Below are 27,052 nucleotides of genomic sequence, written 5' to 3'. Positions count from 1 at the left end.
AACTAATAACAATCACTTGAACTATTTTATTTCTCCCAAGTCTTTGGAATCAAATGTCGTGAAACAAAGAAAAAAAAGATAGCCTATTTAGAAAGTTTGTACCAAATTAATTTCATTCAAAATATTACAATGTTTATTTCAAATATTACAATGCGATCACTTATTGTAATATCCCGCGTAATTTTAAATAAATTGTCGTATCAGTTACATGTCAGAACGGTAATAATTTCTGAAGGGTTAATTATTTATTGAAAAATGCGACGTCAATCGGTAAATATCTCACACATTATTCCAATGAACTTGAAGAATTATATGGTTACAAATTAATGGGGCATTTTAGTAATTTTGCCATCCTAGATATTTGAAAATGGACCAAGACATATTTTCTATCATTTTCTTCATTCTTCTACATCATTCTACTCACCAAAAGCACAAAACTTTCCTCCTTCTCACTCCAAAAATATCGGTCCACACTACCACCATGTCAACCTCTCAATTCTTCACTAAAATTACTATGAAATAATCAAGAACATGATTCAAGGAGTGTCATGTGGAGTGTTTTGCAAGAATTAAGTTTCAAAATCCATCCTCCCTCCTTAAACACTCAAAATCGCCCCTCCTCTTTCTTCCTTCATAACCTTCATTTTTCATTCAAGCTTCATGGGAATTAGCTTATGAGTTTGCATAAGAGCACCAAAGAATGAATTGATCACAAGGTAAGTGGCATAATCACCTTTTCATGGGAATTTATTTAATCCAAACTTTGATATGTGTTTTATGTGTAATTGGAAGAGGATTATGTGTGGTAATGGAATTTAGAAATATGGTATGAAGAAATGATAAAAAAAAAAAAACTAAGAGTTGAATTGGTGACTTTGTAGAGACAATTGAAGCTTTATGTGGTGTTTTGAGCATAAGAGGCAAGTTTGAGCATGTTGGAGCAAGACACAAAAGCTAGGGTTTTGGCTTGGCAAGAATTTTGAGGTAAGGGCTGTTAGTAGAATTGGTATTGTTGTTGTTGTTTGGCATGAAAAGCTAGAAACTAGAAGCTAAAAGCTAAAAGCCACAAGTTGTCCCAAAAACTTCCATAATTGATTTTTGAAGTTAGCATGTTAGGATTGATGTGGAAATGGGATATGAGTTGTGTATACATGTATGTTTTGATTCTGGAAAATTTGAACAGAAAATGAATGGTTTAGAAGGAATAAGCTGTCAGTTAAGCTGTTTTGATCAAAATGCCTTAAATGACTAAGTTGTGAGTTCAAACTACTGTATAAGTGGTTCATAGGGCTAATAATACATGTTGGAACTTCTGTGTTAAAGGTTGGGTCGAAATTTATGTGATAGAAGTTATAAGTTGCTAGTTAAGCCGTTGAAGAATAGCTTAAGTTGAAAGTTAAGTTGTTTCAAGTATTATTTTCTGAAGAACAGCTTATGAGAGATATGTTTAATTGACATATGAGTAATGGAAAAATGATAAGATGGTTTAGTGATGTTAAAAGTGCTTAAATGATAATTAAGCTGTTTTAGAAGTGCTTAAATAGCCAAACGGCAAACTTCTGGTGCAGGGACTGAAATGAAAATTTTTGTGTAAGCTGGTTGATGAAGTAAGGCTATGTCACGAGTGGTTTGAATTGTTTCAGAAGGGGCAAGACCTATAAGCTAAGGCATAAGCTATTTTGGGAAAGTGATTATAGAGTTTTGGAGATAGCAGAGCTGCAGATTTTGGGATAAGCTGCTTGCAATTTGCAGAAATGATTCACGGTGAGTTCCTTTAGTTAGAAAACTTCCCTTTGGGTAGTTAAATTATGCTTTTAGAATAATAGAATATGATTTAGTACATTAGTACATAATTTAGTGACAATATGATTAAGATTTATACCCTTGCTAGAGTACTCTAAAATAACTTTTATGTTGATAAATATGATTATGGTAATGTAGAAGTTAGAGGAAAAATATTATGATAAGTTTTGCGTGAGAATGAATAAATATGCAATTTCGGCTAACGTTACGTAAAGTGAGAATTGTTTGATTTTATTACTTTATTTCGACTCTTAGCTAATATAAATTATACTTTTAAGGTAATATAATGGTTTGACTTAGCTAAGACTCCAATTCTCATTATTGCCGAATATGTAGCCGAAATTGTATTATGCATATCCTCTAATCATACACTACCATAGTGTATATTTATTTGTGTAAAGTAATGTTTAGAGTAAAATAGCTATTGAACAAATTATTCATGGGTAAATTTCCAATCATTGGAAAGTAGAGAATTCTAAGTATGGAAGTTCGGCTTAATTAGTCGAATTTAATTTATCAGGATATGGGGAAAATTTTATAACCTTTTAGAAATGGCATATGACAACGATATGCCTAGAACCTGAATAGGTTAGTATCAGAAATAATTTCAGAATAAAGACGGAGTCACTACGTCTTTATTATCAGTTTCAGGATGTTTTCATTAAAAGAAAATTAGTTAAGATAAGTTATTCCTCTCTATCTCCCCGTCAGTAGTGGAGTTGAGGATTGATTCAGTTATCAGAGAATCAGATCAAGTTATAATATTAAAACATGTTTAAATTGTGGCTTTCGCTATCCCGCCAGTTGGATACGAAAGGTTCCCGCCAGTTGGAACGGGCACTATCCGCGAGGATGACCCCACAATAATCAGAGGAGTCCGGTATCCCCGTCAGTTGGGTTCCCGCCAGTTGGAAATATTTATATATATACCGGTCAGAGTGGAATAAATTCCGGGGTTACTCCACCTGGGTTTATTCCGTAAAATCAACTCAGATAATATTGTTTGTTCAACGCTAACATTTCTAACATAATATGACAGACATTATGATTATAATTATGATTATGAGTTAAGTATTAGTATCAGGATTATATCAGTCTTTTAGATAGCGATCCTAGTTATCCCCCGATCGCTCAGTTATGCATGATAAAACTGCATAAACCCAAAATGGTTGAGTTTAGAGACAAATGGCGATCCTAGGTTCCCTGAGATTGGCTACAGCCTAGGATAGGTGGAACTCACTGAGACATCCCGTCTCACCCCAATCCCTTTTATTTTATTTCAGAGACACAGGTGGATCGCAAGCAGGGCAGTTCGTGATGAAGTAGAAGAAGAAGCTGGACAATTATATTTACTTGTCATTGCATGTATGTTGTACACGTCAGTGGTACTATTTTAAATGTATAGACAAGTAGTTTTATGATATGTTCAGAAGAAATTTTATTATTGTAATTTTAATGTATCCAATGCCAAGTTTAACGAGCATACTAGATATCCTAGGTAATTTCTAGTATGGGTGTTACACTTATTTAGAAAGTTTATACCAAATTAATTACATTCAAAATATTGTTGATCCTTAGAGATATTTGTCTTAATTAAAAAAATAATAATGTCTCGAATTTTCATAATTTATAAACATAAAATATAAACTCCTTAATTATTTGGTCAAAGGTTTATTTCATGGCACTACAAAAAAAAAAAAAAGTTTTATTTCATGGCATTCTTAAATTTTTCTCGAAAAAAGAGTTTTCTCTTTACTTTTTTGTGAAAATGACTAAATGAGCTGTAACTATATAAATCAATTAATATTTTTTTATTATTTTTATTAATTACCATTTACATTACAACATATATGGTGTTGTGATGGATAAATTAAATATGTCAATTAAGATTATTACTTCCCTCAACAAAAAAAAATAAAATCATAACAAATTAAATACTAAAATTTGTAAGCAATAAACGAATATACAATTTACCGAAGAAAAGAGGACATGAGATTGTTGGTTTGGAATTGAAACTTGGGTGTTGCCATTTGATAGTGTGTGTGCATGATGTTTATTTTTTATTTTGACTAAACCGACTTTAAAAAATGGAGAAAATGATAAACTCCACTATAAACTAATTGTAGTAAAAAGCATTAAAATGATGATTAATTTATTAACTAATTTCATCAAAATAATACTCATTTGTTCCATTTTTCAGTCTGATTACATATAAATTATAACAAAAAATTATACAATTCTTCTTTGTATATCAAAATAATACTCATTTGTTCCATTTTTCAGTCTGATTACATATAAATTATAACAAAAAATTATACAATTCTTCTTTGTATAAGAGACATAAAAAGTGACTCATCATAGTAGAAAATTTATCTAGATTCTTTTCTAATAAGAACGACTATTTTTTTTTTTAATCTCAAAGTTTGTCATAATGTCATCTAATTTTTTCATCTAGGCCCTCGTGTGAAGAATATGTTGTCTTGAACTCAACCACCAAATAATCGGTTTCATCTATAAAATAATATCTCAATATTCTTATTTTTTGTACTTGTTCGTGATTTCTTGATTCAAATCACCTGTATACATCAGAACCATAAAATCAAAAAAAAAAAAAAATATAGTATTCATTTATGAACCATCCATAAATTTAAACAGAATAATAAAGAAAACAAAAAAGCATAAACAATGTCATAAAAACATAAGGAAGAATAAAATAAGTCACCGGAAAAAAAAATTATAGGAGAAATGAAGATTTTTTATATAGGAGAGACGAAGAAACTATTTTTATGTTGTGAACGTTTGATTCATCAAAATCGTAGCATGAAAGAAATATTACTCTTGAAACATTGACATCAATGAAAAAAATATGAAGAAAAAAGAATAAAAAAACTAAACAATCTTTGTGTGAACATTTGAATCATCAAAATCACAACATAAAGGAAATATAAATCTTGTAGCATTGATATCACAACATGAAAGAAATATAAATCTTGTAGCATTGATATCAAAGTAAAAAAAAAAATGAAGAACAAAGAATAAAAAACTAAACAAAATAGAAAGAAAAAGAAAGAGTGACATAGAAAAAAAAAACGGGGGATAAGAGTTGTGAATTGTGATGTGAAATTATGTCAATCCAAATTTCTAATTTATACACTTGTTTCACACCGTATTTTGGTATAATAACCATTATTTTTTTAACATTCTTAAAAAACAATTGTTCTATATAGGGTATTCATTTACAAAATTATTTGGTCATGAATCAATTTTAATGTCCTTAAATTATTTTAATAGCCATTAAAAGCGTATCATAAAAAAGTGTCCTATTCTAAGTTTTTTTTTTTTTTTTGAAATCTCCTATGCTAAGTTTGAGGTGATTTTGACATATATATTTAACATAATCATTTAAAAATATCGTAAAAATAGAGGTCATTTTTTTTTCTTCCGATTATGTGTTTTTTTTATTATTATTATTATAATATATGTAATGATCCAAGCTTAAACAATTAAAATTTTGATCAGTGATAACAGTGAACATTTTCTCACTAAATGTTTCATTAAAAATAATAATTCTTATTAATAGTTTGTTTTCATTATTGTTTTCACATTATAGTGACATTTAAGTTTGACCCTTTTTTATAATAATATTACAATATATAAACTTCTTTATTTTCTTAACGAAAATACGACATATGCTATTTTTTAAGAACGAAAATACAAAACATAATGAAGTGTATCATTTGGTTTTGTTACTTTTAATTTCAAACACAAAATAATTTAGATATAAATAGATTCGTGTGTATATGTGTGTGAAAAGAAAAAATTCAATTAAAATAATAGTTCATATATATTATATATGTAATATTCCATGAATAGCAACACATGAAATTAGAATAATTTTATAAAACTCAAATAAAAATAAAATTAACAGCATTAAATGTCAAATTCATTGTGAGCAAAAGAAAACATATATATATATATATATATATATATTTTAATAATATGGCTCGTTTGATATAAGTTATAAAACATTTAAAAAAAACATAAAAAAAAATAATGCATGTTTTTTTGTTTTTTGTTAATAACATGGCTACTTGATATAAGTTATAAAATATACAACGACAGTCTTAAATTTAATCGGTTTCTCTCAAAAAAAAAAGATTAGTTTAAATAGGGTATCAATCGGTCAATGTTACAACAATATTTTTCATTAAAAAAATTATTATTAATTTCTTTTTTAGAGAATTTATATATTGCATTACATTATAATACAAATAATATAACACAATGATATAATATAATTGATACATATGATACCAAAAATGAATTACAAAAATTAATAGTGAAAGTTATAATAATGCAAAGTTATAATAATTCCAAAAATAATGCATAAGAATAAAACAACATTAGAGTGCCACGTGTCGTGACTTGAAAGAAATTCTAAAACATTAAAATGTGGTGACACATGTCAAGAAGAGAAGAGAAGAAAAATGAAATAGGTCCTAAATTTATATAATATAGATACACAAGTCATAATTCAATTAAAAACGCTGAATTTACTTAAAGATTCCTTCTAGCATTGCGGCGTTATAACTAAGTCGCATACAATGGATCTACTTCTAGGATAGTGAGTCATAAATGAGTTAACAACTACAGATTTACTTCTAAAATAGTAAAATTAAAATTGAGTAAACAATAATGGATTTCCTTCTTGGATAGTTGAGTCATAACTGAGTTAACAACTATGAATTTATTTCTAAAATAGTGGAATTAAAACCGAGTAAACAGTTATGAATTTTCTTCTTGGGTAGTCGAGTCATAACTGAGTTAACAACTACGGATTTACTTCTAAAATAGTGGATTTAAAACCGAGTAAATAGTTATGGATTTCCGTCTTGGATAATCGAGTCATAACTGAGTTAACAACTATGGTTTACTTCTAAAATACTGGAATTAAAACCAAGTAACACAATTATGGATTTACTTCTTAGATAGTTGTGTCATTACTGAATTAACAACTATGAATTTACTTCTAAAATGGTGGAATTAAAGCCGTGTAAACAATTATGGATTTACTTCTTGGATAGTAGAGTCATAACGAGTTAACAACTATATGAATTTACTTCTAAAATAGTGGATTTAAAACCAAATATGCAATTATGGATTTCCTTCTTGAAAAGTCGAGTCATAGCTGACATAAAACCTATGGATTTACTTCTAGAATAGCTGAGTCAGAAGTGAGTCATCAATTATGGATTTTCTTATGATGATCTTTGTAGAGTAGTTAACTGAATCAACAATCATAGTTAATTTACTCTAAAAGTTTCTTCTAGAATATCTGAGTCATAACATTGTCACACTTGTTTCTAGAATATATCATGATAGCACATATTTACCTCTAAAAATAAAGCTAATAACCAGATTTTAGTCATAATAGTTGAGCAGTTTTATAATCATAATTTTGTATCAAACCCTTTCTTACTACTTCAAGTATAATAAAACCATATATCTATCATTTAGTCTTTTTTTTTTCTCTTTTCTAAATCTCTCATTTCTCACATTATTGAAAACCCTAATTTTAATAATTTTCTTTAGCAATATACTAAATAATTTTAATGTGGAGATGGTGAATATGAATATACATGTTTGATGAGACATGAAACATGCTTTTACGTTCTTTATTCAAGTTTTATGCAATCTCAATCAGTTGGATTTGAGGCTCAGGTTTTGTAAATTTGATTTGGGAATATCTTTCTTTTATTTTTATGTCTTTGTTGATTTAAACTTGATTTGAGTTATTTATCGTAGCAGATAATATCTTATTTTTAAAGTGATTAAATTTTAAATCAAAACCATTTTGACTTGTTAAAAAAGCAAATGAAAATAAATTGTGTTTATAAATTATATTTATGGCATTGGATGTGTTATTTAGGAATTTTAGTATGTTAGGTTATATTTATTGGATGTTGGTTTATGAATTTTGATTGATTGTAGATTGGAATTGATACATGATCAATAGATACTCTTGGAAGGAAACTCACAATCTGCATGAAAATGAAAACCTACCTTTAATTGATTCATATACCGTTAAATTATATTTATTGGATGTATGATTTATGATTGTAATATTTTTTATTAGATTTTGATTTGTGAATTTTGGTTGATTGATTGTTTATTGAAACTGATAGATACTCTTGAAAGGAAATTTCCCAAATTCCATGAAAATGACATTGTGTAAAGATGTCTTGAAAGTTTCACATTGCTATGATGATTGGTATTCTTGGTTGGTTAGGAAGGGTTGATCATTCCCATAGGTTACAAAATTAATCAACAGCAAGTGGCCACTCTTCTCAAACTCCATAAGCAACTAAACATGATTATTAGCAGCTTTAGTCTAGGCCATGTTGAAGAAAAAGAATGAAGCAAATGCAAAACGTTATCACAGCATCAATTATGGAGTTGAATGTGACCACATTTGGCCTGTTTCCTGTCTCTATGGAGTTGATGTTCAAATTAATGCATCAAGCCAAATGTGGTCACTTTGAACTCAATAATTGATGCATTTCAACGATCGCCAGCTTTGGAATATGGAGTTAATGGTTCTTCGCAATCCATTGAGTATCCGAGTGAACAAGCATCTTTTATGCTTATAGATGATGCTTTTCAGCATAAGACCGGGGATGACCGGATCTTGAAGATGTTCGAGCAACTTGCTGCTGAAAAAGCTGGTCACATAAAGAAGGATATGAGGGGATGAGACAAGACCAACACTACATATTGTGTCTCTTCCAAAAAATGCATGAGCTGCACATTAAACTAGATGTTGTAACATTTTCATCAATTTTGAATGCTTGCAGGTGAATACTTTGAAAATATTTATTTTTATTATCTTTAATTAAACATCTTTTGATAGTATGTATGTTGACATTCTCTCTTGAACATGTAACTTATCTCAAATCTTATAATATGATGCAGTCGTTGCAATTCATTTGACGATGCTGATGAAAGTCGTTTTTAGCATCAAACAAGATAAGTATTTGTATCGTCTCCACAGGGATTAGTGCGACATCAAAGATAGTTCAACGTCAATTATCATTCTAAGTTAAAAGAGTGGTTGTTTGGTTGTTTCATTTACAACTAGGCTAACTAATATGCAAAAGTAAAAAGATGAGATTATAAGGTTTGAAACTTGTTAGGAGTAGAGTTCCTTAACCAAGCATCACACATAACCAAATGATCCATACGAATTCTAGCTATATAACCAACATTATCACAATCACTTCGGTTATCGTTTAAACATTCGTGTCCAAATCCCTTAAACGATAACAAAGTCGATTGGATCACTCAATCGACCGTGTCCAGCCTGACTAAGTGTCCAAAAGCATTAAGTTCATGATTAAAGGTGACGATCAAAGATCTACAAACTTGTCAAGAGTGATATAACCTATGATAGATTGTCATTCTAGCTCTACAATACCCTTCGTGTCCAAAGCGATATCATCATTTCTAAGTTATCTTTCAAACATTCGTGCTCTAACCATTCAAAAGATAACATAATCGATCGTGTCATAAAACGATATAGTTATTTCTAACACATCTTTTAAACATTAGTGACCAAATCATTTAAAAGATAACAAAGTCGATCGGATAACTTAATCGACCGTGTCCAGCCTGATTAAGTATCCAAAAGCATTAACAACAAGAATAACAACTATATTGAATATAAATTGCTAGAAACATATTTTGCAAGATCAAAAGATTACATGTTTAGCAAAGATAAAGTACCTCTCATCCCAACAAAGGGTATTTAGCTACACATCATCATGGAAGCCTTGCAAGGATGGATTGAAAAGGAAGGATTCATTACCCTTGTGATGTCTCAACAAAGGAATAAGATCCAACTTCCAAAATCACTCTCACTCTATATGTTCTTGCCCTATTTCTCTCTTAAAATCTAACTATGAAAGCTTTAGAGAAAAACTATGAAAACTCAAGCTAATTCCTAAGACTAATATGAACTTCCTTTGAACTAATTATATCTCCTCATGTATATATTATGAACTGGTTATGTCCCTGAGATATGTAGCCCAAAATATCTAGAAAATATCTTCAAGGAATAGCAAGTGGGCCACTTGAATTGAGCAAACCGTCCTAACTCGCAACTGCGAGTGAAAGAGCTCGCAATTGCGAGTTCACGCTAACAACGCCAAAATCGCTAATAGCGAAATGTCTTTAAGGCTCCAGATACGCCAATAGCGTATCTCTCTGGACTCTGGCACTTCATTGATCACGCTAATAGCGTAGAACACGCTATTAGCACCATTTCTTCAAGCTTGCTGGACAGCTTCTGCCATTTTGCACTTTTTCATGATAAATTGGTCTTTGATCAGTGTCCTGAGGCTAATTCCTGCACAAAAGGATAGAGTAATGATAAGTAAAGCGTAATAAGGCATTTAACGCTTATTTCTCGGCTTTTCCTACAATTACTTGCTAAGCAAGCAACAAAAAGTGCTTAAAATATAACAAGAGATTAACACTTTTATGACACTTATCAGATGCTTCAAAACTGTTAGACGCGCTCCACTTGTTTGATAACCAGGTGTATGGTGTAACACATGGACTGTTCATGGGTTACAGAGGACAAGTATGGTTCCAGGCTCAAACTCTATTCGATGAAACGATGCGTATGGATTCTTCAACTGCATCCGCCTTTTATAATACACTCACATATATAGTGTGGCACTTTGGTCAGGTAAAAAGTCCAGCCATTTGAAAAAAAATTGAAAGTTTTTCGCATCAGTTATAGTATTGTAAGAATTTTGCTCATTTTCCGTATTTTAATATTAAAATTGATTTTGACATCAGAAACGCGGAGCTAAAATGGTTGCAATTGAAGGAAGACACCGAAATGTGTGGAAAGGGGAATCGTTAATTTCTTGCTTGGATCTTCACCTGATGTCTGTTGGTGCTGCTTGTGCAATGGTTCATTCATGGTTGCTCAATATGCATTGTACGCATGAATAAGTATCAATGTGTCTGTACATGCAATCAACAATTCTCTCATTTGTTAATATATATCTTCTTCTCATTTATGAATTCTATCAAGAATTGTAATAGTAAGAGCTACATACATATTCATATAGTTGATCCTTAAACAATGAAACATTGACACATGACGTGAACACTCACATTGACACTTAAACATAGTAATGATTTGAGAAAATGGAAATGAATACATGAAATTACATGTATTGGTGTTGAGTCGGAGACGGACACGGACATGGGCACGCCTTCCCTCTAAGTCTAGAGTGTCTGTTGAAACATTATACATAACATTGTGAATGAAAGATTATTTTACATAATTTCTCTGAATTTCAATCATCAATTTCTGCTTGCATTGAATTAATGATTTTTGTCATGATAATTAGGATTAAAGAGAAAAACAAGAATCAAATGAAGCAAACTACTATTATTCATTCAATTTTTTTTTTGCACCCCACAACCGGGCAATACAAGACACTTAACAAAGAAATACAAAGATATTGAATTCAAGAACATTAAACTAGAAAAGCAACAGGATACTTGTATTCTATGACACATTGACACAGACATGGACACTGACACTGAACACTATGCTCCGACACTAGTAATAATTTGAAAAAGAAAATTGAACCTAATCACATGTGCCATACATCGACACATGATAGACACCCGACAAACATTCGATTTGAAGTCTCATAGCTTGTATCAATCTATACTCCAAAAGCTGGATGATTATGTGATGGACCAACAGCTTGAGAATGATTAAGGACATCATTCAGAACAAGCAAATTGAAAATGCCAGGTTATCTCAACCAAGTAGCCACCAAATATCCAGAAGATACTAATCTTCCGAAATTACCATCGACAGTTTTGAAGGGTGATCCCATTCCATTAAGGAGTGTTTCAATAGCCCTTTTCAAAGCTCCATCACCTGTGTTTTCCCTAACTCATTATGTTTTTAAAATTAAGTTTTTAATTTTAGTGGGTTTGGAGTACCCTTAGTAATACTCCCTTTAGTATATTTTCTCACTACAAGAAATTTGCCATATAGCAACGGTCACCTTTAGTGACTGTAAAGAAATGTGTTGGTATAGATAGCATATTGGGACCGAAATTGCAAGCCTGCCGTTGGTATAGGGTCTTGGGTAAAACTAGTGGCCTCCACTTATTATGTGAAAAGACTAAAATACCCCTGAGGTAATTTTAATATTACTATCATGCCATGCCACTCACCAACTATGACTATCCCAATCTCTCGTTACTAATTTTCTTCAGAACCAGAAAAAAGAAGTGCAAACTCACTCAGTCATAACCCACCGTCGGCGAATTCTCCTCTTGCGGACTCAGTCACCGCACCGACATCTTCTCTCTCTGCATCAATCTCCAGAATCAGAGTCAATTCTTCATCTCAATCTCTCTATATACCCTAAAACTGTAAGTGTATCACTGAATTAATTTTTTTTAATGAATTTGATTTGTGATTTGGTTTATTTTGGTAAGATTAAGGGTCTGTTTAACAGTTTTGCAGAAATATCATTTATGAGTCGCTTATGTCACTTTTTAACTTTATCCATAAGGTTACTACTATGCTTCAGTGATTTGGAAGGGTGTAAATATGTTAATTAGTTCTTTTGTTAATTAGATTTGCAAATAATCACATGATTGTTTCTTTTGTAAGAATTCTCCATAAAGAATTTTCAATTTTTTCTCTGAACAATGTGAAAAGTCCTTAGTCTGTTCAAAGGTTTTGTATATATCAATGCAAGAAATACCACTACTTGTTAAAATAGTGATTCGATGTTGCAATTGCTGTTACCTGCAGCTGCGCCACTAATATTCTTGACAATGCTGATTAATTTTAATTTATATGATATATCATTCCAAAATGATGATTTGTTTTATGTAAAACTAACAAGTGAGTATGATTGGTCAATTGTGTTACTAATCTTGATTATGTTGAAATTGTTTTATTGGAATAGTGAGTCATAATTGCTTGACGGCCATTTTGTAAGAATCTTATTAGCATTTTCATGACTTTATTTTTTCATCATTAAAGAATAAAAATTTGTAAACTCATTTCATTTTAGTTCTAAAAGTATGCCCATAGCTTCAAATAAAAAATTATGATTTGATTGTTCTCTTTTTTTTAAGGGATCATATTTTTAAAACGTGCTATATTTTAAATAACGATGATGATCATAACTATTTTCTGTGTAGTAGCTGATATATCGACACTCTATGAGCTACTATAAGCTAAGGTAAAAAAGCCTTTTGCAACATTATATAGTCAGAATCATAATGGTCTTCCTACAAATGTGATGTTTAGGTGCTTAACTTTGAATGATACTAGACCTTGGTGATTTGGGCTCTTTAGCTGGAGTTTCTGCTGCAAGGCATCAATTGGCAGCGTGTCGAACAATGCTGGTGAAATATAAACTGGAGTTACTGATGTGTTGGAGATTGATCATTTGCAAAACCAACTCATAGGTAATTCATCATTAATTACGTTCCTACAAGTGAAGCTGTGTAATTAATTTTATGAGAAAATTGTAAACCTTCAAAATCTGTTTTTAGTCCTTAATTTTAGTATTGTATTAGCTATTAATATTAATATTACTTGTTTGAGGGTATGCTCTGGTTCACTGGTAAGAAAAAGAAATTATTTCTTTCCATTTAAAATTGGCCTTCTGGTGGCGGGAAAGTCCAAATAAAGATAATAGTTATTTCTGAAGCCTGAGACTATTATTTTCCTACTTGATTATATCTGTGTGTTGGTCTTGATGCTTGTGTAAAGATTTTGGGAGTTTCCAATTTTGTATTGTTTGTTGCATAAATTGAGTTTTTTTTTTTTTTAGGAAAGTTGCATAAATTGAGTTGTAGGCTTGTGGTTGGTAAATGTACTGTAATTTCTGATTTTATTTTTCAACTTCAAGAGTCGTACTAAGAATAACTTGCTTGTATTATAATAAGTAGGGTTTTTTTTTAGCCCAAATTGCATCTCAGGAAACATGGTATGCGAAGAGGAGCGAAGACATAGAAAACTACTTGAATTACTAACATTTTATTTTGGCTCATTAGGAAACCATTCATTGGTTTGGCTCATTTCCTCTTTGCTTATTGTCGGTTCTGTATGTCTTTATTTTGCTACTTTATTTGCTCTTCGGAACTTTTTTCTTCATTATTTTTATCTGTGATTAATTTATATTTTGGCGTATAGGTTTTGAAAGGGAACTTTCCTGATTTTGCGGGAGTAGTGAATAAGCTTGGGAAGAGTGTTGAGAAATATTTTGATACTGCTGTTGGTTTTGAAGAGAAAGAGGAATCCAACAATGAAGGTAATTTCTATTTAAGATTGATTGATTGAAGTATTTAGTAGTAAATATAGGGTTCTTTGATATGCAAAATCGAAAATCACAATTTCAAAAGAAAAAAAAAATGAATTACCTTCAACTCTTGGAATGTAATATCAATATCCACCAGATTTTGTAGCTATTCCATCAATGAATCTTCAGACTTAAAAGTTTTTATTAAAAAAAAAACACCATAAGCAACTTAGCAAGGTTCTTCATTCATTTCAAACAATGAATAATAAAAACCAATATTCAAAACTATCCTGGCAAAGATATTCTAGTAGCTCTTTAATCTTCTTTTGTCATCATCAAACAAACCATTGTAAGGATCTGTCTCACTTTCATCATCATCATTTCCTTGACACTTCGTCATTGGAGGAGAGGAACCGTTGGAGCACTGCTGATTTTTAGGGCTTAGGCTATGGCTATTTTTTTTCTTGATTTGGTTGCAATCTCTCACGAGACGGTATCATGATAGGAATTAAGTTTTAGGAATTTATTTAGATTACACAAATCCTTAAGAGTATAACTAATTTATTAGTGATTATTACACTATTTGAGTTCACTGCGATTATTACGCTATTTGCTTGGGTATTAGTGACACTAATTTATTACTTTTTTTATTAGTAAAAGTGTCTCTTCACCCTGTAATGCATTTTTTTATGTTGTAGATAATTACTTTATCCCATAGTGATTATCTCTGAACTTCATTCGTTGGATAATGTTTGAAAACTTTGAGTTGTGCTTTTACCACTATTAGGTTTCTGAGGTGATTTAACTACGAAGTTTCTTTTGATCTGAAGTTAGAGACCAGCACCTTCTTTTTCCTTCAAGCACATACGTTGCCATGATCAAATTTTTAATGAAGTGATTTGAGTCAGAGTTGGAGAAAAATAAGTCCTTAGAAGGATCGAGTAAACTTGTGTCATTAGTCAAGACATTCTGTGGTTCCTGGAACACTATGTCATTTGAAGGCTCTGTTGAGTTGCATGTCACTTCTTCCAAAGCATTACTTATAATTGGTTCACATATGCCAGAGGTCAGATGTTATAGTTTCTTTATTGCTTTCTTTTTGTGTGGTGTGTTTGGTTTTGATTCCTGTTGGGGTGTTGTGTTGTGTTTGTGTTTAGGGGCTGCATTTTGCTCCTTAGCAATTGATATGTCTGAAATTGAAATTATTATTGTAGGTTTGCTACTAGGCTGATAGGCATTAAGAGAATGCTAAATTTCAAAAGAATAAGAATGGAGAGCACATTGAATCGAGTGTGGTACAAGAGAATTCCATTATACAGCTAATGAAGGTCTTGTCAATCTTATGTTGCAGTTTTGTGTCAATGCTTCTTCATGTTATTTGGCAGATCTTCTATGATCCATCACCATCACCGTCCAAAGAGAAGTTTTCACCTGAATATCAGCTCCAAAGAGGTATTTAAAATACAAATTGGTTTATGAATGATGTTGTTAACTGAGTTATTAGCAGGAAGGGAAATATGTGTTGAAGAAAACTTGTTTAATTCTTCTTTTTTGATTACATGACTGCAGTTTGAAAGTTCCTTGAAGAATAAAACTACTAAGTTTCAAGCACTACATGTGAATTTTTACTAAGAGAAAGCCACTTCCTCTTCAGACCTTGCAAGGTACTTCCTATACCATTATCATCCGAGGTACTAATTAGCATTATTTTTTGTGGGGAGTTGAACTTTTAATACACTGAAGTTGCTGGTAGTATGATATTTTGCCAGCCACTGAAATATGTATTTGCGATTGCAATGAAATTAGGTGCTAAGGATACAATAGACCAAGTTGTTTTTCCTAATTCTCTTTTTAGCTTTTTAATAATTGTGATTTGGAGATTTTGATTTTTGTCATTCTGATTGTGATTTGTTATGCTGAGTTAATATTGATATTAAAATATGACCGAGATGATAGTGGGAAAAATGTTAAACCTACTTTTACATGTCATAGGCGTTTTTTTTGTTACTGAGATTTCTTTTAGGATTGAGTGTATTTTTCTCCTTGTTGTGTTTTGTTATCGTAGGATGTAGGCTTTGTGTTGTGTGTTTTTTGTTGGATTCTAATAATTCTCTCTCCCATGTTGCAGACGAGTGAATTTGTTAAGGTGAGAGGCAGTGGCAAGTTTGAAGTTTACTTCCTTGCAGCATCCGCTGAAGTGTGTGCCGACTTCAAATATGATTCAACGACTGTGTTGATAACATTCTCCGTTCCAGTTCCTTAAGAGGAGATGCTTAAATCGTTAATAAAAATCCGAGCTTAAGTCATAAATAGGTTGTATTAAGTTAATTCTATAAGGATAAGAGCTTGGTACCATGTAGCTTTGTTAGTTTGTAAGATTTTAGTTTAACATGTTTGTAAGACTTGTTAATTTGACAATATAATTGAAATTTTCTTTTATTTTGCTTTAAATATTGTGTGGTGCATATAATAGAACAGAGTAAAACCTTTGTTATTAAAAAACTATTTGGTTTAGACAAAAATATTTATTTGTAAAAAAAAAAAGACTTATAGCAACGGGCAGTCTGGTCCTATACCAACGGATAAACAGGTTGGCTAAAGCAATTAAACAGGTGTAAAATGCCGTTGCTATAGCTCTGAAATTTTTAGCAACAAGCTAGCTATCCGTTGGTATAAGCTATTGGGACGGCACTTCTGCCGTTGGTATAAGCATAGTATCCTAGACGGCAGCAGGTGGGCGTTGGTATAGGTTTTATGACCTATACCAACGGTTTTTTGGACTTTTACCAACGGTTTCTGCCGTTGCTAAATGGCAAATTTCTTGTAGTGTCTTGTGTATAAAAAAATCGTTTTAAATACATTTATCTCCCTTAAATAAATCTGTCTGTCTATTTACTCATCACTTTGTGTCATCTATTTTTTTCCTGTTTTTTTTTTCTTCTAAAACTTCTTTATAGAAAATGGAATTTACAAATGGTTACTCTTGATTGTGATGTGAATCAAGTTTTAAATCGAAATTTGATGTAAATAGAACACAATTTTTAGTCCTTTAAGTATTTTTTTTATCGCTTTGGTCCCATAATTAATTTTAGTCCCTTCTGTTAAGGGGTTAACCCCAAATGTCTAAGGTGGACCAACACTATAAATAGTTCACCATAAACCTCGATAATTTTTTAATCTTAACCGTTTAAAGCAACTGTCATATCCAAGAATCATAGTCCGCTGCCGACTAGCTCTATCGTTTGATTTGTACAACAGTGATTATGAAAGGGATCGGATTTCATCTAAATTTTTTGCGTCTTGATATTCTCTTCAAGACGATAGAAAAAATGGCTGAGAGGGCAAAGCGATTAAAAAACTTTGTTGGTGGATTTGCTACCATTCCCTACATTTTTGCAGAAAGAGTTATTACAGTCTCTAAATGGCATTGAGAATCATTTGAGTCCTTGAGTTGTGACATGAAAAACACATCCTCTATTTTTGGTTGGTGAAAGGATATACTATTATTGATCTTCTATGGAACAATATAACAAAGATTCCATAGTTGAATATTGGAGAATAAACTGAATGGTAAAAAGTCACCAGGACCTGTTTCATCAATCTTGTTGGTGATGAGAACATTACTACTAGGACAGTTAATTTGTGAGGTTCCCCCCTTCTAGAGAATCATTTTTTAGTTTCTTTAAATTTTTATTATTACCAATTTTAACCTTCACCAACTATGATTTGTTATTATCATATGATGATAGTGAATTCTATAGTGCATGAGATTGCTTTGTTACAGGTCCATTCAATTGGGGAACTGTTTGTAGGATAAATATATATATATATATATATATATATATATATATATATATATATATATATATCTTGTTATTCATTATGTAAGACTACTAGTCGTAAACGTTTAGGGTCTGGTATTGCTCAAAATCTCAATGGATTTATCGGATCATAACTCCAGACAACATAAAATCTATCGAGGGTTACGACCCGATTTTTTTTTTTTTTGGATTGGAACGTAACACTTAGAGGTTGAGCAATCTGAGAGGGCATATAAAGCAACCAACTTGCCTTATCATACACATGATAAAACAACAGGAAATCAATCACAAACAAGACATTGAAATTTGGGTTGTTACTATTTGAAGGTTGAAAATCATTAAATTATATAAAAAAAAATTGTGTTGAAAAGCAAAACATATTTCTTGTAATAATAGAGCATTACCAAATAAAGACAAGTTGCTTAAAAGGAACAAGGTTGTGTCTTAGTTTGAGTTACAACTAGGAGATATTAACATGATTGCATTCAATGTTTAAAAAGTGAAAAAAAATCCTTAAGAAAGAGAATGAGCTAGATGTAGCTATCGGATTGACAGTAAACTGATGTAATTTTTGTGTGCTTCTATTCCTTTACTTTACTATGGCTATAATTATTCTTGCAACTAGTTAGTATAAATTTGTTCTTAAAAAATCTTTTTTTCATAGGATTCAAAATATTCTTTTGTATACTCTAAGTGCTTATGAGAAAGAACCGGAGTAAATAGTTGATTTTTCAGGATTAACTATTTGTCCATCTGGTAATGCATATCTATGGAAAATATTTTTAGGGCCTGAAATGAAGATACGTTTCCTTGACATGACACCATAATATTCTTGCAACTAGTTAGTTGAAATTTGCTATGTACTTGAAGAAATTTTAAGACATTGCTTCATAGTTCTTTCATACATTGTTATCATCAAAACCTTATAGACATTGCTTCTAAAATCCACTTTGGTTCAACAATGACATTAGCTATGTACTTGAAGAAATTTTAAACAAACATTCAATATTGATACTATTTTCACACTTTAGAGATCTTTCAAGGTTATAATATGCTTATGTTAAGGTGAGATATATTTAGGAAAGTAAGCTGCAAAACAACTTGGAGTTAGATTTTAACCTAAGGATCCCTAAATCGTGAACTATTTCCAACTTTCATTCTCTGCATCAAAGCAAGATGGGTAATAATAAAACTGCGTATTCTTTTTATTTTTGACGAAACCAATGTTGGCTTTTGATTATCTATATATTTTTTTGTGTGTAGACCCACTTTTTGTGTTTTTTCTACATTTCTCACTCTTTTTCTTTCTTTTGACAACTAAGTTCTATTGGTACTCCACCTCAAACTTAAAATGTTGTTAATTCTAAAGAGCAACTCCAAACTTAGTTTCAAATCATACCAAGTCCTTTAAAATTTCTATGTAACTACAAAATAAATCAAATAGATGACATTACGGGGGTTCAAACTTGTTCGTCACTTAGTAACAACAAAATAAATAGGCTAAACTGCATTTTTTGCCCTCTAAGTTTCATAGTGTTGCGATTTTGGCCCCCTATTAAAAAAATGGCAAAACTCACCCCCATGTTTAGGGAAATATGCTCTTTTGACCCGCTCACATAAGGGACATGTGATCTTTTGACCCCTTGTCTTCTCAAAAAGTTGCGATTATGACCCCTTTTTTGGGACACGTGGCGTCTTCTCAGCAATTTTGGGACGAAAGGGACCAAAATTGCAAATAGATGGCCAAAATTCCAACATAAAGGGATTTATTAAAGGATAATAATAATAATAATAATAATAATAATAATAATAATAATAATAATAATAATAATAATAATAATAATAAAAGGGTAGCTTGAAAAGGCTCAAGGTAAAAAAAAAAGTGTCTCGTGTGTAAAATAATATGACTTGTAGTCCGTAGTGAACGAAGAACACACATATTGAAAGAACTATAGTAAAAGGTGAAAGGTATTTGGCTCAAAGTCTCATCAATTATGCTATACAGAAAAGATACGATACAATGGTTATGATAAATATCTTTCGCAGTAAGCTCTAATAGTTATCGTGCTCCTAAATTTTTGGGGTAAGTCAGCCTTCTGATGTAATGGTCTAAAACAACTTACGAGACTAAAACAATTTGAATTTTTTTGATATGGAAATGTAATGTAATTCATGCAAAATTTAAAATGAACAAAGTTACTAGTACCAACATCACTAGGTCAACGATAATGGATTTCCTTCTCCAAAGTATGGGTTCTACAAACACGGAGAAGTATCCGTATCAGGTACGCTCCCGTACCAGCTACGCATACGGTAATTGTAAGTTACGTACCGAACCGTATACCTTTTTACTTAGTTGTTTCGTTGTGGCTGGTGCAGCAAAAACATACAGGCGGTGGAAAAATAACCAAAATTATTGTTTTTTTTATTGTATTTCAATTCTCTCTCTTGCTTTTGATGAAAATAGTAGAGGGGGTGCACAAAAAAAAACTTTGAAGCAACACGATGATAGAAGTGTGGTTAAACACATGATCAAAATACAACTAGTATGATACTATTTTTTATTATAATTGATTTTTTTCTAAGCATGTTTTTACAACAACAATGGTAGTAATTCAATTGAAAAATCAATTTTTTAATTTTTTTTTTATATTTTATATCAACGTACTCGTAGCTTCATTTTTTTTTTAAATTTATCATGTTACACACAGGTACCGGTACTCGATACAGATACCTAGAATACTTGACTCGTAATTGAGTTAGTGACCGCATATTTAATTTTAATGTTCCTCCTAGAATATTTGAGTTATAATTGAGTAAAAAACCATGAATTTTATTCTAGAATAGCTGTGTAAAAATTAACTCGCCAACCTGAACTTTACTACTAGAATAGTTTAGTTATATCTGAGTTAACTACTACTACTACCTCCGTCTTTAATTATAAGACTCTTTGGAGATTTTTTTGTCCCTTTTTATAAAACCTTTTAGCTATTTTCAATTATATTAATTACTTATTTCTTTACTTACATATCCTTATTTTATTATACATTTTTTTCTTCAATCAACAATATATTATACATTTTTTTCTTCAATCAACAATATATAGTATGTTGAAAAAATAAAGAGACTCTCTCTCAAAGCATAAAATTGTAAAAATAATAGTAATTACAAACAAATTTAATAAAAAATATAAGCTTTATTAATTTCCGTGATTTTCTAAAATGGTGTTATAAATATGGACATATGTAGTATTTTCTTTTACAATACACAAGTCATAATTCGGTTAGAAACAATAAATTTTTATAAGATTCCTTCTAGCAAGGCTGACTTATAACTATGTCTCGTACAATGGATTTACTTCTAGGATAGTTGAGTCATAACTGAGTTAAAACCTATGAATTTATTTCTAAAATAGTGGAATTAAAACCAAACAGTTATGGATTTCGTTCTTGGGTAGTCAAGTCATAACTTAGTTAACAACTATGAATTTACTTCTAAAATAGTGGATTTAAAACCGAGTAAACAGTTATGAATTTCCTTCTTGAAAATTTGAGTCATAGCTGACATAGAAGCTATGGATTTACTTCTAGAATAGCTGATTCATAACTGCGTCAGCATCCACGGTTTACCTTTAATGTTCCATCTATAATAGCTTAATTATAACTAAGTTGGCAACTTTGGATTTCCTTCTGACTTAGAAACTTTAGATTTACTTCTAGAATAATTTCATCAAAATTAAGTCAACAATAATTGATTTCCGTTTAGAATACTTGAGTCACAATGGAGTTATAAACCACATATTTAGTTTTAATGTTCCTTCCATAATAATTGATTCATAATTGAGTCGGCAATTATTATAATTATAATTTTACTTATGATGATCATTGTAGAGTAGTTAACTGAATCAACAACAATCATAATTAATTTACTCTAAAAGTTTCTTCTAGAATATCTGAGTCATAACATTGTCACACTTGTTTCTAGAATATATCATGATAGCACATATTTACACCTATAAAACTAAAGCTAATATCCAGATTTTAGGCATTGTATTGAAGTAGTTCTATAACTATAATTTTAAATCAATACTTCAAAGTATTATCTCTCTATCATTTGGTCTTTTGTCTTTATCTTTTTTAAAAGTCTCCTTTCTCACACTATTGAAAATCCTATACTAAAAAGATGTTTTTTTTATTAGTTTTCAGTTATTTTTATTATAAAATAAGCATTCACTTAATATCAACACAAGCCATTGTTTTTTTTTTCCACAATGACTTCTACACCAACTCCTCCGCCAAACTACTCCTTATTCCCTGCTCCAAGACCTGTTGAAAACAATCGAAATCACAGTCACCACAATACTCATAAACGGCATAAAACCTGTTGGTCTTCTTCCTAAAAGTATGCACCTGTAGCTGCTGTTGCTGTAGCTGAATTTGGTGAAAATGAATGTTGTTGCTGGTGGTGTTCAATCTGCTGGCAGTGGAAGAGCTGCATCATATTCCTCCGCAATGGATTCTTTATTGGATGGTAGGAAATCATGGCTTCCACATGAGTTCTCTAGAAGGAAGTCCACCCGTCTTGCCGCGAAAATGCAGTCTGGAATGCCTAGGGTAACCCCAAACAAGCATGCTCACAACAATGTTGCAGATGAGGTGCTTTGCTGTCTCTACAAAGTTGGTAACAATATTGCTGATAGTGATAATAATTTAATTGCATATGAACATAAGTTAAGCGTGGTTGAAGATTATATTTATATAAAGAGTTTGCTAATACTGGTCACTTATTGTTTACCGTTAAATGCTTTGATTTTATTGTAAGGAAGCAAAATGGAAGGGTTGCTAAGGGTAAGCTAGTGAGTACTATGATTGGTACTCTTGGTAGGTTAGGAGAGATTAATCTTTCTCTGAGATTGTTTGAAAGTGCTAGGTTTGAAGGGCATGGAAACACCATGTATTCCTTACAATTCATTGATAGATGCTGGCGCAAAAGGGCTAGCAGATTTTGATGTCGTTGTTAAGTTTTATGATGAACTACTAGGGAGAGGCATATAATGCCAGAACTATTTACTTACAATTCACTTCTCTCTGTTTGCGCCCCAAAGGGCATGTGGGAAATGGCTCAAAAGTTATTGAGAGAAATGGATAGCAAGGGTATTGTTCGTGATGTGTTTACTTATAACCCATATTGATTGGAAAAGTGTTAAGCATTTTAATAGACATATTTTTTTCTCATCCTGTGTCTATTAATGCCCTTACACAACGTGTCCAAATATGTGTTATAAGTAAACACATCACGAACAATACCCTTGCTATCCATTTCTCTCAATAACTTTTAAGCCATTTCCCACATGCCCTTTGGGGCGCAAACAGAGAGAAGTGAATTGTAAGTAAGCCGATCTGGCACTATGCCTCTCCCTAGCAGTTCATCATAAAACTTAACAACGACATCAAAATCTGCTTGCCCTTTTGCGCCAGCATCCATCAATGAATTGTAAAACAATCTCAGAGAAAGATTAATCTCTCCTAACCTACCAAGAGTACCAATCATAGTACTCACTAGCTTACCCTTAGCAGCCCTCCCATTTTGCTTCCTTACAATAAAATCAAAGCACTTAACTACCAACAATAAGTGACCAGTATTAGCAAACTCTTTAAGCATATAAATATAATCTTCAACCACCCTTACCTTATGTTCATATGCAATTAAAATATTATCAATATCAGCAATATTGTTACCAGCATTGAAGAGACAGTAAAGCACCTCATCTGCAAATTTGTTGCGAGCATGCTTGTTTGGGGTTACCCTAGGCATTATAGAGTGCAATTTTGCGGAAACCGGGTGGACTTCCTTCCAGAGAACTAAGGTGGAAGCATGATTTCCTGCCATCCAATAAAGAATCCATTTCGGAGCAATATGATGCAGCTCTTCCACTGCAAACAATTTGAACACCACTAGCATCATCAGCCTTTTCATTTACACCATATTCAGCTACAACAACAGCAGCTACAGGTGCATACTAAGAAAGAAAACCAATATTTTTTATGCCATTTATGAGTATTGTGGTGATTGTGATTTCGATTGTTTTCAATAGGTCTTGGAGCAGGGAATATGGAGTAGTTTGGTGGAGGAGTTAGTGTAGAAGTCATTGTGGAAAAAAAAGAGAACAATGGCTTGTGTTGGTATTAAATGAATGCTTGTTTGAGTTTTTGAGTTGGTGTGAAGAGAATTCTAGAAGATGATGGGCCATATCCAGATTGTATTTATATTGGTGAACGAAGGCCTCGCCCAAATCATTGAAAGTTTGGATATTAGCACTGTCCAAACTCATGTACCACTTCAAGGCGGCACCAGTCAAAGTATCTTGGAAGTAGTGGATATTAGCATTGGTCCCTCTGTTCCGAAGATGGTAAAACCCCTCAACATTGTACCGCCAGCAGAACCTATGAAGAAAACTGCAGTTAAGTCCACATCTAAGAAGAAGAAGACTACTAAGAAGGGTGAATCCAAGGTAGCCCTAACCATGACAGATCTTTATGAAAAAGAGAATCCCTTTAAGGCCAATGAGAAAGGTTCCGCTGCTCGTGATACTGATGCTGGAGATGATCCCAAGAATTCTGCAGATGTTGCAGCACGTAGCCGGGAAAAAGGTAACACTGATTCAACCCTAATTCCTGATGAACCTGTATCTGGTAGAAAACTAGGGTTAGAAGACTTGAATGATGCTATAGAAAGTATTGAGAACATGAATGTGGATAACCCTGAAAAAGAGACTGGTACTGAGGTCTCTGTTGAAAATACTCCTAAAGAAACTGACTGTCAAGTTAATGTTGGACCGGATGTTGACACATCTTTGGGCCAACCTATCAAACCAAACAGTGAGGAGGATATTGCTGGTGACAAACAGGATCATAGTATTGAGGCAGACACTGAGGAGGATGAGAACCCTGATAACAGCATTAAAAAGTCTCAATCTGGAGATAGTAGTATTCACTCTGAGGAGGAAGAAGAAGAAGTGAATTCTGGTGATAAAGATGGAAATAATGTTGTGGTAAATGTTGATGATCTAGAATCGGATGATATTCCTATGGCTCAGACCCTGGATGATAGTGTAGCAAAGAGACTCAGAAGTAACAAGGGAAAAGCAGTTCCCTCTTGTTACACCCTAATTTTGGACCTAAAAATACTTGTTTAATTCTTCTTTTCTTGCATTATAAGTCATTTGATATGTCTCTGATCAATTGCATCTTTCTCTGCATTTTATTTCAATGTTATTTGCAAAATTCACGTAAAAGGGTATTTTAGTCATTTCCTGCATTCAACTCATTTTAATCCTTGAAAATTGTTTGAGTCTTTTAAATTGGTTTGTATAAGTCCCTGTTTCAATCTCATGTCAAAATATCAGTTGGGTCATTTTTTTTCAGTCAGTTTAGCCCCTAGGGGCATTTTAGTCATTTCCTATGTTAAAATTTCTTTCAGTCTTTTAAAAATTTGTTTGAGTCCTTTCAAATAGTTTGAATAAGTCTTCATTTCAATTCTATGTCAAAATTCATTTTAAAAATTGCATTTGAAGTCATTTTTGAGTCAGTTTTGCCCTTAGGGGCATTTTGGTCATTTCAAGTGTCAAAATCCTGTTTAAATTCTAAAATTTGTCTCTGAGTCTTTTAATTCGCTTGTATAAACTCTTGCTTTAATTCCTGTTAAAAAATCATTTTAAAATTGCATTTGAGTCGTTTTTAGTCGTTTTAGTCCCTAGGGGGCGTTTTGGTCATTTCACATAAAAACTCTTGTCTGCTTCGTTGTTTTTAATCGTCTCGCTTTACGTTAATTTTCAATTTACTTTTTTCAATTCAATTTTAGTTTTAATTTCCATTTTGGTCCTTGTACTTTTGTTATTTGCATTTTAATCCTTTTTAGTTTGTTAGAGTCCAAGTGCCACGTGTCCAAATGCTATTGGTCCTCAAAAGTTTGTTACAAGTCTAGTGCCACATGTCTCTATCCTATTGGTCCAAGGTCAATGACTTAGCCTATAAATTGGTCAAAGGGTCAATTCATTCATTCACCAATCATTTTTTCCAAAATTCACAAAAAAGTCATAAAAATTTTTCTCCCTTTTCCCTCTTTTCTTTCTCTCACGTGTTCATTTTATTCCTCCACCATAACCAATTTCCTAACCAACTTCCACCACCCTCCAAACCACCACAACAACCTCTAACAACCTCTTTCTCCACCACTTCACCACCACAACAAACTCTCTCCACCCTCCAAACCACCACAACAACCTCCTTCTTCCACTACCAATCCTCAAATCCACCACTCCACCACCGTAACCTTCCTCTTCCACCATCATCACCAACATTCATCCACAATCCGATTCGTTTTTCATCTCCATTTTCGTTCAACAACAACAAGCCAAATTGATAGATTCATCTTCACAATCCAAGCACAATTTGACTCAGTTGCGTTCCATCATCATCATCATCGAATTCCTTGCTACCGGAACGAGCAGCGGCGAATTCGAAACCAGAATCAAGAAAGAGGACGGAAACAGGTCGTGAAAGAAAGAACACGAAGCTGATTTCAGTCCAATTCAAAGGATCAGAACAAGGATTTCAGCAGCAAGATCCACAACCGATCAAGATTCGAACGAAGAACGTGAGGTAATCCTTTCCTCTTTCTACATGTTGTTCTACGTTTGGTGCTTCATCTGTAATCATGTCATAACTCTGATTGATTGCTGGATTCGTGTATACTTTCGTTTACCTTTCCATTCTTGCGTCGAATTTAAGCTGTAATGGAGTTAGCGTTTTGTTCATGCTTATTGTGCTTGCTTCCCTTCCCGTTCTGTATTGTGTGTTTGGAAGTGAAGAACGATTGATAGAACAAGGCGATTAGGGGGATGATTGTGTGAGGCTAAGCTTGTTTCGACTTAGGTTGGGGGAGAAGGAATGGAACGATGAAAATAAGGGGAAAAGAACGTGTGTTCTGTGAAGATGAGGAAGAAGGGTTATAACCCGTTTTTCTCACCACTTGACCCGTTTTTAACCCGTTGACCCATGGATCTTG

The 27,052-nt window shown here is 32.2% G+C and overlaps 3 long non-coding RNA genes across 3 annotated transcripts; all 3 read left to right on the top strand.

Annotated features, from left to right (window-relative positions):
* The first annotated feature begins 1,129 nt into the window (after positions 1 to 1,129).
* On the top strand, positions 1,130 to 3,286 carry LOC146904290 (uncharacterized). Its single transcript, XR_015019578.1, has 2 exons — positions 1,130 to 1,764; positions 3,087 to 3,286. It is a non-coding gene; the product is annotated as an uncharacterized LOC146904290 (long non-coding RNA).
* Positions 3,287 to 10,354: 7,068 nt separating this feature from the next.
* On the top strand, positions 10,355 to 10,896 carry LOC146904289 (uncharacterized). Its single transcript, XR_015019812.1, has 2 exons — positions 10,355 to 10,552; positions 10,666 to 10,896. It is a non-coding gene; the product is annotated as an uncharacterized LOC146904289 (long non-coding RNA).
* Positions 10,897 to 12,132: 1,236 nt separating this feature from the next.
* On the top strand, positions 12,133 to 16,604 carry LOC146904288 (uncharacterized). Its single transcript, XR_015018333.1, has 7 exons — positions 12,133 to 12,276; positions 13,169 to 13,329; positions 14,060 to 14,177; positions 14,996 to 15,231; positions 15,380 to 15,617; positions 15,735 to 15,829; positions 16,294 to 16,604. It is a non-coding gene; the product is annotated as an uncharacterized LOC146904288 (long non-coding RNA).
* The last annotated feature ends 10,448 nt before the right edge of the window (positions 16,605 to 27,052 follow it).

Source organism: Medicago sativa, chromosome 7 (genome assembly GCF_051527215.1).
Source record: "Medicago sativa cultivar Bolivia chromosome 7, Bolivia_mono, whole genome shotgun sequence".
Taxonomy (NCBI): domain Eukaryota; kingdom Viridiplantae; phylum Streptophyta; class Magnoliopsida; order Fabales; family Fabaceae; genus Medicago; species Medicago sativa.
Note: the sequence above shows the minus strand (reverse complement) of the source record. Positions and strands in the feature narration are given on the sequence as shown.